Raw genomic sequence first — 12851 nt, 5'->3', positions numbered from 1 at the left:
ACTGCACAGTCACGTCTGATTCTATGGACATTCTCAAATATGACAGTCCACTCAAAGTCTTGGTAGTATAACCAGTGTTTCTAATTGTGTCCTCTTATAAGAACAGATGCTTATTGAACTTTATAAGTAACCGTATTGCCGTGAAAATAAGAAGGGTCACTATGAGTTTCCAAATTCTAGAGGGACCAGGTAGGGAGAAAAAGTAATTGTTTCATTTTGTTCATTAATACATACTTTACCAAATTGCTGTAAGTCATAGGTAGCGTAAGAAAAAATAAAAAGCTTTCCCTTAAGTCTGGAAATAACTAGTATTTCAAAGTCATAAAAATTAAAATCGTCCTCATTGGTTCATTCAATCCCATGTAATCCTTGCTTATCTTCATCTCTTACTAGCAATTTTGTAATTCCACTTTTTCCACAGAGTTTTAGAAGGTGAATGGTATGATTTGAAAGTTATCAGAAACCTGTATTTGTCAGAGTTCTTTCCATGAATCTCCTTGAAGATGAAGCAGTTTTGCAAAAGCAGAATAATAACGCCTATAAATAGCAAAACACTTTAAAAATGGCAATGGTTGGGCGCCTGGGTGGCTCAGTGGGTTGAGCCTCTGCCTTCGGCTCAGGTTATGATCTCAGGGTCCTGGGATTGAGTCCCGAATCAGGCTCTCTGCTCAGCAAGGAGCCTGCTTCCCCCTCTCTCTCTGCCTGTCTCTGCCTACCTGTGGTCTCGGTGTGCGTGTCAAATAAATAAAATCTTTAAAAAAAAATGGCCATGGTTAAAGATCTAGTGAGAGTTCACAATAATGCAACTGATAATAAGTAGAATTACAAGTGGTAAGGACATAACAGATTTCTAGGAATTACAATTTCTGGAACATTTATGTTAATGACCTGTAGCCATACAAATACAGCCGAAGCAAAGGTTAGTATCTCTTACTTGGGAATGCTTCCCATGTAATTTAGTAGAAGTCTAAGGGGCCCTCTGGAACATCCCTAGTTATTTCAAGGTCAAAAAGACTTCATTTAGGGCACCTGGGTGGCTCAGTTGGTTAAGCATCTGCCTTCGGCTTGGGTCGTGATCCTGGAGCCCGGGATGAGTTTGCATCAGGCTCCCTGCTCGGCGGGGCATCTGCTTCTCCCCCCTCTCATGCTCTCTCTCTCTCTCTCTCTCTCTCAAATAAGTAAATAAATCTTTTTAAAAAGACTTCATTTAGAATTTAAGTTTCATGGGGCGCCTGGGTGGCTCAGTTGGTTAGGCGGCTGCTTTCAGCTCAGGTCATGATCCCAGGGCCTGGATTGAGCCCCACATGGGGCTCCTTGCTCAGCGGGGACCCTGCTTCTCTCTCTGCCTGCCACTCCCTCTGCTTGTGATTTCTCTCTCTCTCTCTCTGACAAAGAAACAAAATCTTAAAAAAAAAAAAAATTTAAGTTTTAGCTCTTCAAAAAACTCAATAGCTTTGAATACTTGACCAGAATTTAGAAACAATACTCGATTACCTATTTTAACCAAAGTGACAAGAGATTTCAAAGGCAAATACAGAAGGTTACCTAGTTGTGAGCAAAACTGGGCTCTTACTCTTGAGAAGCCTGGGTTTTCTTAAGTAATCAAAAAATTGATGATAAAGATGACATGAAACACAGGAAATTATTTCAGTAAAACACAAAATCTTTTTTCCAGTCAGCTTGAAAGATAAAAAACTGTGAAAGGTTTTTCTCTATCAGGAGCAGACCAAAGTCAGAAAGGACTTTGTCTTTTTGTTACCAGCTAGAACCCAAGCCCTCACCATTACAGCCCCTTGCTCGTACTCACCGACCTTTTTTCTACATTTCTCCTTAAGCTCTTCTTTCCAGTTTATTGACTCAGGCAGAGGCCACTAGCATAGGGAAGGTCCTGATAAGACCTCCAGCAGGCCCACACCACCCAAACCAGTTTGAGCTTAACCCCTGGCTCGCACCTGGGCCCTTGGACCACGGAGTGACCTCTCGAGTGACCGACAACTACATACACCTCATTGTAATACTAAAATCTCCACCTAATGAGGAGCACAACCTCATTTACATAACATACAGTGTAGCGTAGACATCCTTCCTTAAGGTGCTTGTGGGATCTCATGCCTGCCTCCACATCTGATGACAAGAGATCCATCCCTTTTAGAGGATTCTTTTCTTTCTTTTTTTTTTTTTAGATTTGAGAAAGAGAGCAAGTGAGCATGTGCCCATGAGCTGGGGGATGGGGAGAGGGGGGGAGAGAGAATCTTCAGCAGGCTGCATGTCCAGAGCAGAGCCTGACACAGGGCTCAATCTCACAACCCTGAGATCATGATCGGAGCTAAAATCCAGTCAGACACTTGACCGACTGAGCCACCCAGTGCCCCAAGAGATCCCCTTTTTAAAATATTCACCCTAACCCTAAAGAAAAGGAACCCATGCACACTTACTCAGGGAGTCATAGCTTTGGAGGTTATGCCCTTTGAACTCCTTTTTTGCTGCAAATTTTACTTTGTCCAACAACCCAACCGGGTATACTGTTTATCTTGACTGGCCAGGGAACAAACTCAAGTTGGTTCAGTTACACCTTCAGGAGATGGAAGAAAACCAAGTTTTAGTTTTATTCGAGTATACTATTGATACTAAAGTTTATGTTTACACATGTATGAATTCATACCATTTTAGCTAGCTTAATTACACACAGTTTTCTCTCTCCAACTTTCTATATCCAATTCATTTTTCCTTACGCTACCTTTCCTCTTCTGAAACAACTCGTTCTACTCCAGGACACTATTCTTTCCTGTAACAAGAATGCATCTTTGTATCTCATACCTTTTCTGAACCCAAACCACATCTTACTTTCCTTGCATACAGAGAGGTTTTAATTATGTATATTAACGAGTATTCCCAACCCTCTGAAACCTTAATTTCTAGAACTAAGAAGCAGTTATCAACTGTAGTTTGGCAAATTTATGAATACATTCCATAATTTCTAGAAGCATATGCTGCTTCATAGTATAATTTTTCAGTGTGGTACAAGATGTTTACTAATACACCCAAATATATTTAGTTTTTCTGTATTAAGCCAAAAATATACAAACCTACGTTCAGTAATACTCCAGTATTTTATCATATTTGGAAGTTTAGATATTCCAATGAATTTCCATCATTTAACCTGGGAAAATTTTATAGGTTACAATTACCAAAGACATTTCGAAAGCTATTTTAAAGCTATTTTAAAGACTGGAAAGCATATCTTCTATGTCATCAAACATCATTGTTGAAAATTTCATTTATAAACTTTAATCCCACTTAAATCTACTTAATTCACTTGTTCTTAATCATACTGAGATGACTTCTAAAGACATTAAGGCCATCATTCTTTTAGTTTTCTTGCCGACAAGTTTTGTAACAGAGATAACAGGAACTCATTTGACTAATAAACCAGGTAGAATAAAAGTTGTATGTTTGCATTACATCCAAAATTGACAACCCTGAAGACATACCTACTTCAATTAAACCAAATTACACTGGCTTTTACTTGTTGAATATTTTCCCAGATCACATGAATTTGGAAAACATTTGGGTTAATTTCTGTATTTCTGAGTCTAGAAATGCTTAACTCACATAAGCAGTTACTTCTGAGCCAACCAAGAGTAGAGCTAGTTTACAAATTAATTTTGGCAATACCATCTGGAGGTAAAAAAAAATTTTTTTTTTTTTTATTTGATAGAGATCACAAGTATGCAGAAAGGCAGGGAGAGAGAGAGGAGGAAGCAGGCTCCCTGTTGAGCAGAGAGCCCGATGACATGGGTCTTGATTCTAGGACCCTGGGATCATGACCTGAGCCGAAGGCAGAGACTTAATCCACTGAGCCACCCAGGCGGCCCCCCCAAAAATATTCTATCTACAACACACACAGATACACATAAACATAGATACAAACTGACTTATACCTGTCGTTGTAACATTTTAACTATGAATCTGGTAAAACAACACACAAGTCAGTAGTTTATAAAAGAATAGCTGGTGGGGCACCTGGGTGGCTCAGTGGGTTAAGCCTCTGCCTTCGGCTCAGGTCATGGTCCCAGGGTCCTGGGATCAAGCCCTGCATCGGGACCCGCCCTCCCACCCTGCCCCGCCACCCGCCTCTCTACCTACTTGTGATCTGTCAAATAAATAAATAAAATCTTAAAAAAGGAAAAAAAAAAAAAAAACAGCTGGATCCAAATTGTGTTTCTGGCAGATGGAATGAGTTAAGTTTACTTATGGCTAACTCAGAAGGCAAAGGCTTTTTTATGGAGATTTGTATGGAAGCCACTTTTTTAAAAAATTGTGCCCAATTTCTAAAAAGCTCCTTTTCTCCTTCTAATGGGAATCATCTCCCCAAAGTCTTCATTTCGAAGAGATAGCTCTCAGGTCCTCGTGAAGATGGGGGTAGAAAATAGACACCAAAGGAAAAGGGAAAGTATCCAAGCTGTCTCCAGGGGCCGTGGGGCATATTTGCCTACTACCAGAAGTCTAGAGTAATTACTATTAAAATTTTTCCTTTTCTTAGGTGCGGGACAATTCCATTTCCAATATTCCAATCTTATGTAGTAACTGCAGGCATTTTGAGATGAAGAGGGGAGGTTTTGGGATTGGCAACGATGGATGGACTTTGTAGTGCTTCTAAAACTGCATTTCTAGTTTTGTAAAGATTTTTAAGACAAAAGATGGTATTTCTAATTCCTCAAAGAAGTAGAGGAGCCTGAATGCATTATGGGGCTGACACACCCATCCAACTACATTATCTTTGATTTGCTTTTTTATATCCGTATTGGGGAAGATTTCCATTCCAACTAAGATGGAAATCAAGAGTCCTATGTCCAGGAACTTCAGGGCTTAACACAGTAGGCCTGTGTAAAGAGTATATGAAACATTCAACAAGAACCTCTGAATCCTCTCCTCTTCTGAGCGTAGACTCCAACCTGGGACCAACTCACTTTAGGGTAAAAAGACCTACTATTGCTTTTATCAGTCACTGCACATCAGCCTTCGCCAATCCATTTCCTGAGCATTTGCAGGAAGGCCTGGGAGAAATTCTGGTCATCCATTTCCTCTGTGAGGGGAGTCTGCCCCAAGGGCCTGGCTGGGTTGTCTGATCACTGCAGCATAAACATGGGTGAGAACAAGACCCCTGAGCAGCCAATCGAGGACCCTGTGAGTGGAGTTGTAAATGGCCACTGATCTACCTCTTCTCTAAATCTGGTAGAAATCTTCTGAAAGTGGAGATAAAACGCACTTTGCAATTTCATCTTGTTAAGAGAGTCCTTGAGGCTGATGCTGTATTCCTTCATGTCGTCTTTTCAGTTTGCCCATTCTCTAGATACCAGTGACACAACCATTTAGGTTGAGATCTAAAAAAATTTTTTTTCAAATAGTTAAGTCTTTCCAAACCAAATGATCCATCATCTGGCTATTGATGAGTAAGATCTTGTATTAACCTCCAAAGGGACTCAAACTCATAAGCCTTTTTTTTATGGCTTAACCATGGATGTAAGAGGTGCCCTCTTTGGGCAGACAAGAGGTATCCTACCCTGTGCTGGAAAAGATGCAGTCCTTACAAATCCGGGAAGTTCACTGTTAGGGTTAACGTACGAAAGCAAAGACCTTCCCTTGTCACAGGCCATTAGAATGATATAGTGAAAGGATGTCTCTTGTATCCCATGAGAACGTGAGACACCTCCAGTCCTAGACATGCTAATCTGTGATCCCGGACACATGCTGCTAGAATGGGACTTTTCTGGCACCGAGACAATGAAGGTTGAGAAGACAGGTCCCTTATGGACTGGGAACCCCTAAGGTAAACTCCCCTGAGAGCTGGCACGGTGGCTTCTCACTTCATGTCCTGGATCCCTGGCCTATATGGCTCGTTGTCACGTATAAACCCATACTTGCATCTTCCCTCTAGGGGAGACCAGGGAAAGTATTCTCACTGGTCAAAAAGCCAAGCTCTCAAGACACAAAAATGAAAGGAAAATGTCTGGCCTATCGTTCTCCTTTTCCCGACAAATGACACACAAGAGACAACAGAAAACAACGACCATCTTTAGAAAGAAAGGGATCAACAGAAAACAAGGGTACTCATAAGAAGAATCTTTACCAGAGTCTCTATACACAAAGAACTGTTCATACAAATATTTTCTCCTGCTAACGGAAATTTGTAAAGAATGAAGAAGGTGAAATTTTCCCTTCCTCTCTCAACTAGGCACAGAGAGACAGCTAGGGGAGCTATGTTGGTAAGGCTTCTTACCCTTTGCCAGCTTCTGCCAGTTTTCCAGGATCCTGTCTGTAGGCTCCAGGGGGAGTATGCTGTTTCAGCAAGTCCATGATGAGTCACCAAACTGTAGGGGAGGAAAAATAATTTCCCCTCTTCTTTTCTAGTTTGTTGAGTGGGATCCCATCCCTGTAATAAAAGATAGATTAACAGGAGAAAAACAGTTTGATAACATGTACACCTTCTGTAAACATGGGAGAAACCCAGGAAAACTGAGTAACCCTCTAAAATGGGCCAGGCTATCACCTTACTTTTCTCCCCACACAAGAAAGGTGTTCGGGGTGGGGAAGGCCAATTATGGGGAGCTACAAGGAAATGTATGGTAAGGTTGACATGCAGATGTAAGTTGGGCTCCTCCTCATAAGCATTTCTTGTGATTGAAGTCCTCCTTCTTTTAATACAAAGAGGGAGACACCCTTCAAATGGAGATTTGCTTATGAATTTCATTACGAAAGGTAACCCCTGGTTTTCCTGTGTCTGTTGTTCCTTAAAAACAATTCTTAAGCCAAAGAGGCATGCTTGGGGGCATAGTCTACTTCCCTTCATCCTCCTTTTTGAGGTCTTCTGCATTCATCATCATGTTGTGTTGGGGTTCCCCTAGTAGCTGGCTCAGTAAAGCAGAAACAGAATCACCTGGGAAGCACAGAATATGCCAAACTAGAGGCCCGGTGTGTCTTTGTGTTTGCTTTTTATTGGAAGGTCTGAGCACACGTACTAAAACATACACAGCACAGCGACTTAGGGATTTAAGGTGTGATGGATCTGATCTCCAATCAGTCTGGGAAACATACTCCCATAGCTATGCCTGTTACGGAACAATGTGTCAGCGCTCCTGTAACCGCACTGAGCCTTTTCATTAGCCAGTGAGAGCACAGACCGGTTCTCATTCTGCTGGACACTTGTAAACGTGAAGCTGGTAAAGAGCAGAAGAGCATCACTGCTGGGAAAACAGGAATTATTCCTCCAGCTCGCGGTTCTACCACAGCAACACTAAGCTGTAAAAACCAACCTTCCCTCAAGAAATGAATGCAAAGCAACAGTTTTTGTGGAACCTGACAAAATGCTAAAAATTAGCCGGAACAGTGAGGGTCTAGGAAAAGAAGAGCCAAGATACCTTTGCCCAAGAGAGCACAGGGATGGGGAAGCAGCTCTTAGGGATATCTAGGAACAAACAAAAAGGAGAGCCGTAGGGAGGAGGGGAAAAACACGGCGCACTGAAGCTTAGGAACTGCTTCTGATCATTACCGAACTTACGCTAAACGTTCAAGACCGTCAGTAATCAAGGGAATTAATGTAGGATTTCGTTTTTTAAGTTCCTGCTAGCACTGAATTGTTATTTTTAATTTACCTTCAGCTGAGAAAGCATGTTAAGAAAATGATGGGCTTTCAATCAATCCAGTAGCAGGAAGGTTATCTAATAAACCAGGACAGAGAATAGTAATAACAAAGTATTTTCTTAAGTCATGCAAAGGCTGAACTCTCCGTATCAGAGGCAAAGTAATTATCTCTGCCAAATATTAATTAATTATGCAAGTAAAAACATTCTCTCCTACCCCTTCCTTCAAACTGTGCCCATTACTTACCAAGGAAAGGAGCCATTAGAAGTTTGCTGAGGTTGAGAAGCACAATCTTGGTGCTTTGCTTAACAATTTGCAAAGTATTGATCAACGGGTTTTTAGTTTGCAAGGACCATGCTGGGCTGGAATGCTGTCTTCTAGAAAAATCAGGAGTTTAGCCAATCTCTTTGTTATCCACATTTATGTAAGCCCCCGAGAGAGAGTTTAGAGAGGTGAGGGAGGACTTACTGGTAATGTTTCTGGTTCTACCCAACAACTAAAAACAGAGGCAGACTGAAGATGAGAAAATTTTACTTGACCCATTTTATTGGAAAAAGTATACATTACCCCTGAGGAGTCATCTGACCAAGAAACCTCATTCTACCAAGGGCAAAAAGTAATGATTTTTTTTTTTTAAGGAAAAAAGTCATTAGTGAGTATGGTTAATCAATTTTCAGGAAAAAGAAAAAAAGACCAAGTTCAATTTGAAGAGGAGGAACTTCAGTATAAACGTTTATGTTTATAAATTATCAACATTTTAAAATAAAAAGGCAGAGACTATAACAGGCAACTGGACTGGAGCCCACATTAGACATATAAGGAACACAGAAGTGAAGGAAATATTGCCATGATGCAGAAATAGATATTTTAAAAATTAACATCATCAATAACCATATTTTTACCAAAGAACCGTAAGCATCCCAAAGAAGCACAGACTATTTGGTCAACAGAAAAATTAGTAAGGAAGTATTAGTAAGGAAGTGCATATTCCCTGAAAAATCTGTTTTCCTTTGTCATACACATATTCACATACAGAGATGATCATTTTTCTAAAAGTCTATAACAATCTACCCAACCTTGAAAGAAGCCCCAGGTATGATCTGTAATAGTTTGTGTATAAAATTATTGATACTCAGAACATTTTAATGTAATTTACATTTTTGAGTGTTTTTCACCCCTTAAATAGAACTTTTGGGTAGCCAATGGAACACCGACAGTATGATGACATAGTAAGAGACAGGGGGGCTTTCCAGCAGTTCTAGGCATAGTACTGATTGTTAGACTTTTTATTGTGGAACTCTCACAGGATTTCTTGTTATAGGACCTCACTGGAAGGGACCCATTTTTGAGGTATCAGAATAACACGTCATGAGTGTTCAGTGACAGGGTTTTCAGATCGACAGATCATATCATAGTGGGTATTAAACTAGAGTACATGTTCATTTATAGTGTACAAAGTCATAAAAAATTTAAGTACACACATATCAAACTATAAAATTTGAAGTCATGTTTGTTATGTAGCTCTTTGGGAACCAAAATGATCACCTTTTTTTTTTTTTTTGAAAATGCTATTATGCTTTTAAAAAAGAATCCATACTTCTAAAGTAAAACTTTTTTTTTTTAATAACATGGCACTTTTTTTTTTTTAAAACAAAACAGGAAATAAAGTAGAAAAGGTTTCAATTAAGGAAACACAAAGGAGGTGTGTAACAGAGGATCCAGCATCTTCTCAGCCTGTGGGGTGGCCGGCTTGCAGAATCACCTTGAAACAAGTATTCCTTTATACCCATTGTGCCAGAAAGAAAAGCATGAGCGAAGGTCATTCACAGTTGTATTGGCCAATGACCAAAACTACAGAGCCAATGAACCATACACATTTTAACTGATTAAACACAGCTTGACTGGTCAGCATCAGCAGTCAGGTAGATTTCAAAGCCCTGGGTGAAGGCCCTTCTTTGAAGGCATGTGAAGGAGCTACAGGGGATACTGGGCAACAGCATGGAAAAAACTGAATGAATTTTGTCCTGAACCTTGAATAAGGAATGCAGGTTATTTCTACCTGGAATCTAAAGAAAGGAAGAAACCCACTTATTTCACTCGACTGCATGGCACCGGCGTGTGTATAGCACCTTCCAGAGAACACATACTCCGGCCCTACAAAAGTGTCACCTGTAGCTAAGCTCCCCATTTTTTTTTTTAATCTATAAACATATATTTTTATCCCCAGGGGTACAGGTCTGCGAATCGCCAGGTTTACACACTTCACAGCACTCACCATAGCACATACCCGCCCCAATATCCATAACCCCACCCCCCCTCTCCCAACCCCCTCCCCCCATCAACCCTCAGTTTGTTTTGTGAGATTAAGAGTCACTTATGGTTTGTCTCCCTCCCAATCCCCTCTTGTTTCATTTACTCTTCTCCTACCCCCTTAACCCCCCATGTTGCATCTCCTCTCCCTCATATCAGGGAGATCATATGATAGTTGTCTTTCTCCGATTGACTTATTTCGCTAAGCATGATACCCTCTAGTTCCATCCACGTCGTCGCAAATGGCAAGATTTCATTTCTTTTGATGGCTGCATAGTATTCCATTGTGTATATATACCACATCTTCTTTATCCATTCGTCTGTAGATGGACATCTAGGTTCTTTCCATAGTTTGGCTATTGTAGACATTGATGCTGTAAACATTCGGGTGCACGTGCCCCTTCGGATCACTACGTTTGTATCTTTAGGGTAAATACCCAGCAGTGCAATTGCAGGGTCATAGGGTAGTTCTATTTTCAACATTTTGAGGAACCTCCATGCTGTTTTCCAGAGTGGTTGCACCATAAGCTCCCCATTTTTAAGGGCCTTTACCAGCTTCCAGTGAATCACATGGACGGCGGATGAGCAAGCTCATAAAAGCAGAGAACTGCTGTGCCTGATCCTAGTAGGATGATTAGTGGGACACAGGTTGAAATATCTCTGGTTAAATATCTCTAGTTAAAAGCCTGTGGACTTTTTGGGGTGCTGTCTGCAGATCTAACTTTGCTTTTTCTGGTACCTGAGGGCATCGGATATACATCAGGAAAGGAAAATATCTCATAAAAAGCAAAACAAGAGCCATCCTATCTTCTCCCTCCAAAGAAAAAGACGGTGCTCATAAACTGAAGATGCCCTGAGTTGTGGATCTGCTGCTCCTTCTCTGAGGCCAGGTTCCACACTGTCCAGACTGTTCCAACAATCAGCGTGTGGCCCACACCTCCCACAGCAGTTGTTCTCAAGGTTTTTTGTTTTGCCCTTTAAAAAAAATGCAATTCACAATAGAAAACAACATTTTATATTGTGACAGAGTACACATAGTGTATAAACTATTTAGGAAACATCTCAGGAAACAATTTAACCTTGTTACATGCAATGTTCTCTTATTTTCATTTCTATTCTACTTTTAAGCTATGCTGGCCTTGAGATGTGAAATTGCTTTTATGGCCCACTAATGGGTTAAGACCTACAGCTTGAAAACCACTGTCCTTGAGGATTTGGACTGATCTTGAGAAAAGGTAAAAAGCAATGGCCTCGGAACCCAGACAAATTTCTCTCAATTGTGTTGGCAGGAACAGGAAAACATCCAGTTCCAAACGGCTACTTCTATCTGCAGTGACTGGGCACCCAGTTCCAACTGCTATAAGCAAATTAGCCTAGCATCTTCGGTCCCAGGCTTTTTAATACATGGGCCATGGCTTGGCTTGAGGGCTCACTTAACACTGGCAAGTGGTGACTGAATAACTGAGGTGCAGAAAATTCAGCACTGAGTCTTTAGTTTTTTTATCAGACAGGAATAAAATACCATGATATTTCTAAGAGATAAGCTAGATGCATATATATTCACTGGGAAAAGTTACTGTTATTATCATCATAAAAACACAAGAGAATTATGATGGAAATAATTAAGAAGGAATTCCTAACTTATCTGGAGGCCACAGGACCGTTTAGTCATGGGTTAGGATTGTGGAGGAGGGTGGATCAGGGAAGGACTGCCTAGAGCAGCTAATGATTATTTAGGGACCAGAAAATAACTTGGTTGTGTTAAACTGAGCCTGGGGGAAATCCCAAGGTCTTGTTAACTATAGGGAAAAAGCAGCCAGTACATACACAGTAAGAGGGAAGCCAACGGAGAAGTGCACATGTTCCTGGGTTCAGTCATTTTGTAAATGTGAAGAAATCAGAAGCTTCTCGTTGGACCAGAAATCAAAGTTGCTATTTCTAATGATCATCATTTTTCAGAGGAGAGTTGGCAGGGAACAGATACTCTGTGTTGGGATTTACACAATCATCACAGACAGACTAGATGCTGGGCTAGAAATAAGGGGCTGGGGCTCGAGCTAACTACATGGAGAAGGGACACAATACTCGGGATCTCACTCCATAGCACCTACCAACCGACCAGGAGTAGCTTAAAGCTCTCAAACAGAGATCCATTAAATGTTAAATAGAATTCAGGGAAGTTTATTTTCAAATAGAGTCAGATTATGGACTCTGTAATGTTCACGAACATAGAATCAAGCACATAATTATAAAATGTTATGCTAAAAAGACCAGCTCTTCATCTAGCGATCTACCAATGTGACTTATTTAGATGAAGACAACCTCCTAAGACAATTGATAAACGACTCTTCTTGTAATTGTGGGTCTTCCTACTCTAGAAACAAAGTGACAGGAGGTGTTGATGGGTAGACCACTTCTCAAAAATAAAAGATATTTCTAGGTCCTTATTGGTAAGTAAACACAGGAAAAACAGGCAGGCTGGCTTTGCATATGTACTAGTTACAAAGACCCGTTCCATGCTGCTTTCCAGAGAATACGAAAAAAATCTTTGCTTACTCTTTTCGGCTTTTCTCCTTTACTATGGAACACCAAAGAAGTTATGTGTCTATATCTTTTCTGAGAATGAAATCATGAAACTGTAGTAGGTAAAGAAGTATTTGGTTAATGGCACCAAATGGAACTCCAGTAAAGCAACATTTCAAATGGCGATAATCTGATGGAAGTTTTCTGGCCACTACTTTTAGTTTTAATTTTAATGTATATGAAATCAGAGGAGCTGAACAACAGAGAAAATGTCTATATTGCTCTGAACCAAAGTCATCATGGGAATACGCACTACCATGGGATATGAAATTTGCCATCTTTTTATTCAATTTATGTTCAGCAAAGAAAAAAGCATC

At 40.4% G+C, this 12851-nt stretch overlaps 1 long non-coding RNA gene across 6 annotated transcripts in view; it reads right to left on the bottom strand.

Moving 5' to 3' along the window:
* Nucleotides 1–9828, bottom strand: part of LOC125083154 (uncharacterized) — a 44790-nt gene extending 34962 nt beyond the window's left edge. For 5 of the 6 annotated variants that reach the window (XR_007122186.1, XR_007122185.1, XR_007122187.1 and 2 more), the window contains exons 1-2: nt 6281–9828; nt 2436–2572 (exon numbers count right to left, since the gene is read on the bottom strand). This is a non-coding gene — a long non-coding RNA (uncharacterized LOC125083154). The remainder of the gene's footprint in view (nt 1–2435; nt 2573–6280) is intronic. The other variant, XR_007122188.1, reaches the window with a different exon arrangement.
* Between the last annotated feature and the right edge of the window lie 3023 nt (nt 9829–12851).

The sequence above is a fragment of the Lutra lutra genome, chromosome 13 (genome assembly GCF_902655055.1).
Source record: "Lutra lutra chromosome 13, mLutLut1.2, whole genome shotgun sequence".
Lineage (NCBI taxonomy): Eukaryota > Metazoa > Chordata > Mammalia > Carnivora > Mustelidae > Lutra > Lutra lutra.
This window is presented reverse-complemented; position numbering and strand designations above follow the sequence as displayed.